We start from the raw sequence: 6,405 nt of genomic DNA, 5'->3' as shown, positions 1-6,405 counted from the left end.
TTCCTGCGGCGCGCGATATAGGAACACCAGCGAAGAGCGAACAAAGGGTGTTGCTGAGGGGCTGGAGGTGGTTCAGTCTGTGGCCCCCGCTGGTTCTTAATTAGCTTTGAGCTTTGGGTCCAGAATGTTTTATCTTTGTGTTATACAAGGGTTGGAATTTATTTGGTTTCCACCTGTTTATCAGAAAATGGATTCTTCTATTGTTCAAGAAGGAGAATTCGAGTGGAATTCGTGACCGAAATCACCCAGCGTGAAGATGAAAGCAAAAAAATAGTTTTGCTGGATGGCTTGTGGAACCAAAGTAGAAATGAGTTGAACTGACGGTGTTCAGAAGGCTCTGCATTTGCTGGGCTTGCCGGTACATGCTTCTGATCCTACCTCTTCGGAGGCAGAGAGGCAGGTGGGTCTCTACGAGGCTGAGTCTGGTTTACATAACACGTTCTAGGCCAACCAGGGCCATATCGTGAGAACCTGTCTCAAAACAAACAAAATCTTCTATAGGTATCTTACCTGGAGTGACTCACAGGACTGGAGACTCCTGCTGGGTGTGCTGTCAAATCTTACAACAAACTGGTGCTGGACACCTCCCATAAAAAAGGTCTTTGGGGGGCTGGAGAGATGGCTCAGTGGTTAGGAGAACTGACTGCTCTATCAGAGGACCTGAGTTCAATTCCCAGCAATTACATGGTGATGCCCTCTCTGGCATAAGGTTGTACATGCATAGACATTAAATAAATAAATAAATCTTTAAAAAAAAAAAAAAAAAAAAAAAGGTCTTTGGAACATATTCTCAGAATTGGGTTCATTCATGGAATATTTGCTAATCTCAGTTATTTCTCCTAGCATCCTAGGTAAATAGTACACCCCTCCCCTGTATGTATGTATTTTTGTTCATGGGTGCATATAGGTACAGTATATGTCTCAGCTTTTTTCTGTTTGAGATTAAGCTGTTGAACTAATAATGTCCCTTTCCCATAAATCCCTCAGTATGCATACAATGTCGTTCTCAGCTGGGCAGTGGTGGCACACACCTTTAGTCCTAGCCACTTGGGAGGCAGAGGCAGGCAGATCTCTGTGAGTTCCAGGACAGCCAGGATTGCATAGAGAAACCCTGTCTTGAAATATAAAAGACAAAACAAATCAAAACCAAGGGCATTCTATTTCATAGCCACAATACAAATATGAAGACTAAGACGTCAGTTCCAGCTAAATAATAATTTCTCATCTATGTCTCATTAGAACATGGTTCCATTGTCCCAATGACATTATTATAGTACAATACATTCCAGATCATGTATCACATCCAGTTGTCAGGTATCTTTGGTGGTACAGTGAGTTGTACCCAGGACCTTAAGTATGCTAGGCAAGCACTCACTCATACTTGGACTTTCTAATCTGGAATAGATTTTCTACGCTTAGGGCCATGACATATTGAAGACCTTTGTAAACTATCCTATTGTAGGTTGGTGTTTCCTCATGTTTAGACTCAAGTAATTCTTAGCAGGAATACAAGAAGTGGTGACATTGTTATAGCCACAGAGACTGATTTGTTCCATTTCTGCTTAAGTTAATTCTGATGACTTGGTCAAAGTGGTGTTTCCCAAGATTCCTCACTTTGAGAGCGGTCGTTTTCTTTGTTGTTGTTGTTGTTGTTATTTTTGTTTTGCTTTGTTTTGTTTTTCAAAAGGTTTCTTGGTTAGCCTTGGCTGTCCTAGAACTCACTCTGTAGACCAGGCTGGTTTCAAACTCCCAGAGATCCACTGCCTCTGCCTCTGCCTCTGCCCCCAGAGTGCTGGGATTAAAGGTGTGCGCTGCTGCCTCGCTGCCACCACCATCATCCAGTGTGTTTTTCCTTTCATAGTTGACTGATACTTTGTTGGGAGATAATTTGAGACTATGTAAAGAACCTGCCTTCCCTCATTTGTATCTACTAGATTTAGCATCCACTGGGTTCAGACCCTCTTGGGTGCTGGGATTACAGGCATGCCTTCATTTCCTCTCTGTAACTCCATCTGCTGACAGTGAGAAGTGGAACCACATCTTTAACTACTGTACCCAGGAGCTCTTGGACCTGGTCTAAGTACCTTCTTTCTGGTTCGCTTCAGTATGGTTCTGGTGACACTTTATAAAGACACATCAGAGCTCGCTCCATCCACACTGGCCTGTCTATCACTTGGACAAATCAAAGTCCTTCAGGAAAATCTCGTACTAGAGATCCCTTAGAAAACACTATACAGTGTATCTAAAAACGTAGATTGGGACAGTGGTCACTGTGGCCATTGTGTGCTCTGCAATAAACTCTTTCATGATACTCTCTGTGTGTCCCATCTGAAGGCCTTCAACTCAGATCACAAGGACTAGGGAGACAAGGGGGTCAAGATCCCGGTGACACGCTGTAATTTAGAAGCCCACCTATGCACACACTGATTCTAGGCCACAAACGCCTGATGTCACTTACATACAGCTAGTGCTCTCCAGATCCAGTGCTGCCCTGCTTCTCAGGGACCATGACGTCAGCTGCTTCAGCCTGCGATGTCTTTCACAGACATTCAAACTATCAAAATCGCCCTTCACCCCAACTTTGTTTACACAGAGGCATGAGAAATCTGAAAGAGATGCTTAGAATCCTAATGCTTCCTAGGAAACACACGCACACACACACGCACACACGCACGCACACACGCACGCACGCACGCACGCACACGCACACACACACACACACGCACGCACACACACACATGCACACACACACACATGCACACACACACACATGCACACGCACACGCACACACACACACACGCACACGCACGCACACACACGCACACATGCATACGCACACACGCACACGCACACGCACACGCACACGCTGCTCTCATATAGCACAAGCTACTTCTTTATAGCTGAAGATGACCTTGAACCCCAATCTTTCTGCTTTCATCTCCCAAGTGCTGAGGTTGCAGGTGTGGACCACCATACCCAGCTTGCACGTCCTTGTTGATTTGTGCTTTCATAACCTTGATTGAAACAGGAATCAGGGCTGGGTCCAGAATCTCTGCAGAATCTAGCAACCTTTTTTTCCCATAGGATGAACTTCTCCTCCCTTGTAGGAGCTGCCAGAGTGTATCAGCTTAAATGCTCTCAACACTGCATCCCTTTTGTTACTCTCAGGAATTAACATGCATCAATAGTCAATTTGGAAATCATCTGGAAGACAGGAGACTGCGCCACAGCTGCAGCAATCCCCTCCCAAATATTTGATCCAAGGAAAAGAATTCCGTTTTGAGCCTAAAGATTTGATCCAAAGAAAAGAATTCCTTTGCTAGGTGAGGTGACAAAATGCCTGAAACCCCAGCACCCAGGAGGTGGGAACAGGAGGACCTGGAGTTCAAGGCTAGCCTGGCTATATAGACCTCACCCTTCTAAAAAAGGAAAAAAGACCGAGAGGGCAGGAGGAGTAAAAGGAGGAAGATTGGGAGAAAGGGAGGGAAGGAAGGAAAGAAAGAAAAAGAAAAGGGAAAGAAGAAAAGACTGCTGAAGCTGCTGACTGATAGAGAAGGGTCTGGAAAGCTTGAGCCACAAGCAATCTCCATGACACCACTGGTCATTCTGACTCACTAAAGGCCATCAGCAAGATGTAAATGTTATTTTCTTTTATCAACAATGTTAATCTGTCCCTAATATATCATGTTCTCTCTTCTCTTGTTTCCTAGTGAACGCATCTGAAGGAGAACTGACTGGGGCTAGCCAAGTAGTCTGTGGCTGAGACTAAGAGGTATTAGCTTATTTGTACATGGAATAAGGCCAGTGCTTGCACACATTGGTGCCATTAACATTCCTCCCCAGCCATTGAGCCAATTACCCACAGACTAGTTAACAGGTGAGCGAACATTTTATTATTATGTATCTATTTAACATTATTTAATTACTTGTATGGAGATAAACATCTCCTGATTACATTAAAGATATACGGGTCAGATTACCTGCAAGACAGATAATTATGAATTCGAGCCAGAATACATTAAATCTTCAGCATTAAGATATGAATAATAGGCTGTCTATTATGGCTACTGAAATTGTTTCCTGGCTCATGTTTGCCTTGCATGCATGAGGCCCTAGGTTTGATCTCTAGCGCTCAATAAACCTGGTGTGGAGGCACAAACCTTGACAGGTAGAGACAAGAGGCTCAGGAGTTCAGGGTCAGTTAAGTTTTAGGCCAGCCTACGCTATTTGAAACCCTATCTTAAAACAAAACAAAACTTTCTTTTACTTGACTCTATTTACACTTCATGAAGGATGAACTTGTGTTTTATTACTCTATTTCTAATATCCAGTATACATGCCTGACCCACAGTAAAGATTTAATAACTATTTGTTGAACAAATGAAAATAGTTTGGGGCATAATAGAGGAAAATTAAAAGCTATTAAACTGAAGCCTGAAGGAATTGCTGGCAAAGAGAAGCAGGGAACCAGATTGCTGAGGAGTCACTCAGAAAATAATTACTGCCCGGGGAGTCCTTCCCCTCCCTCCCCTGCCCTTCCCCTCCATCTTCAGTAGTTCAAAGGCTCCCTAAGACGATAAGCCTTTCTAAGAACTGACCTAGATCCTTAAATAGACACTTAAAGTTTTCATGTGTTTTGGGAGTAGCTAAGGGAGTGGCCTGAGACTTGAAGTTCCAAGCGGCACATTTTAAAAGGAGAATAAGAAGGTATTTTAATGTGTCCCAGAGCAATTAGAAGGGTTTAGGGTCAGGGGTCTCCAGTGCATTCAGAGGACAGGTCATCAGCATAGTGAGGTGAAGCAGTTAGATAAAATGCACCAGGAGTGTGGAGTCTGAAGACACTAGTAGCCGCATGCACCTGCACCTTCTAAAGACATTGAAGGGGCCGGGCGGTGGTGGCGCTTGTCTTTAATCCCAGCGCTCGGAGGCAGAGCCAGGCGGATCTCTGTTGAGTTCGAGGCCAGCCTGGGCTACCAAGTGAGTTCCAGGAAAAAGGTGCAAAGCTACACAGAGAAACCCTGTCTCGAAAAAAACAAAAAAGAAAAAAAAAAAAAAAAAAGACATTGAAGGGATGATGCATTGATTGGTAGGTAAAAGCGCTTGCTATGGAAGCCTGATAACCTGAGCTTGACCTGGAACCTGTATAAAGCTAGAAAGAGAGAACCAACTCCATCAAGTTGTCTTCTGACCTCCTTGAGGGTTCTGTGGCACACACACACACACACACACACTAAAATAACTACATTATTTACTGCATCTAGTAGCCTTATAGTGTCTTATGCAGTGAATATATGGGGAAGAGGATGAACCTATAAAGGGACACATGTCTTGATTCACATTTATTCTTTTGCTAGACACATCTCAGAGAACAAAACCCTTGCAAAGAACTGTGCCCAGGCAGTTCAGTGTCAGATGGACCAAGTGGAGCTGATGCCTGGGATGGAGAAGAGGTTTGGGAAGGATGTATAATTTCCAACTAGTAGGGGATAACTTAGAATGGGTGGTATAATTCTCCTCCCCACTGAAATCTTGTAAACCGGGGGCACTGGTGGTGCATGCCTTTAATCCCAGCACTCAGGAGGCACAGGCAGGCAGCTCTCTGGGTTCAAGGCCAGCCTGGACTAAAGAGCAAGCTCCAGGACAGCCAGAGCTACACAGAAAAACCCTGTCTTGAAAAACCAAAAATAAAATAAAATAAAAATCTTGCAAAAGATATACTCTGTTACCATGTAAGTCAGCTCCTTAAGGGTCAAGAATTCTATCTAGCCTGGTTTGCTAGCTTCTTCCTGGGGATTCACTATTTCTGCCTCCTGTGTGCTGGCATTACAGGTGATTGCCACACCTACCTGGCTTTTATGTAGGTTCTGAGGTTCCAAACCCTGGGCCTCATACTTGCATGGCTTTCTCCAAGGAGCTATCTCCCCAGCCACCCCCCTTTAAAAATGTATGTGTATGTATGATGTATGTGTGTTTAATATGTATGTCTGTGTGTGTGTGTGTGTGAGGGAAGGCACATTCCAGCCACGGTACATGTGTGGAGGTCTGAGGACAGCCTCAATGTCAGTCCTCACCCTCTTCTTTGAGTCTTATGCTCACTGACATGTGTGCTACGCTAGGACATCCGTGAGCTCCTGGGGAGTCTCCTGTCTTCACTTCCCATCTCACTGAGGAGGACGGGGATTACAGACAAGCACCGCTGCATTTGGTTTTACGTGAGTTCTGGGGAGCTGAAGTCTGAAGTCAGTGATGAATGAAGCGTCTCCCCAGCCCAGCTGTTCACTCTCCAACAGCCTTTCCTGAGAGTGTCATACATCATCACTGCCTGCACAGCCAACAAGGCTAAGATGGCTCACTCCTGTCAGTTTGACTGCATTTGGAATCACCGTGAAATGTACCTCAGAGTA

The 6,405-nt window shown here is 44.5% G+C and overlaps 1 long non-coding RNA gene across 1 annotated transcript; it reads left to right on the top strand.

Moving 5' to 3' along the window:
- The first annotated feature begins 214 nt into the window (after positions 1–214).
- LOC118586384 lies at positions 215–5,445 on the top strand. The gene is made up of 3 exons (XR_004945297.1): positions 215–400; positions 3,712–3,878; positions 5,356–5,445. It is a non-coding gene; the product is annotated as an uncharacterized LOC118586384 (long non-coding RNA).
- Positions 5,446–6,405: the final 960 nt, after the last annotated feature.

This window comes from Onychomys torridus, chromosome 6 (assembly GCF_903995425.1).
Source record: "Onychomys torridus chromosome 6, mOncTor1.1, whole genome shotgun sequence".
Lineage (NCBI taxonomy): Eukaryota > Metazoa > Chordata > Mammalia > Rodentia > Cricetidae > Onychomys > Onychomys torridus.
The sequence above is the reverse complement of the archived record's forward strand: the minus strand, read 5'-3'. Positions and strand labels throughout refer to the sequence as shown.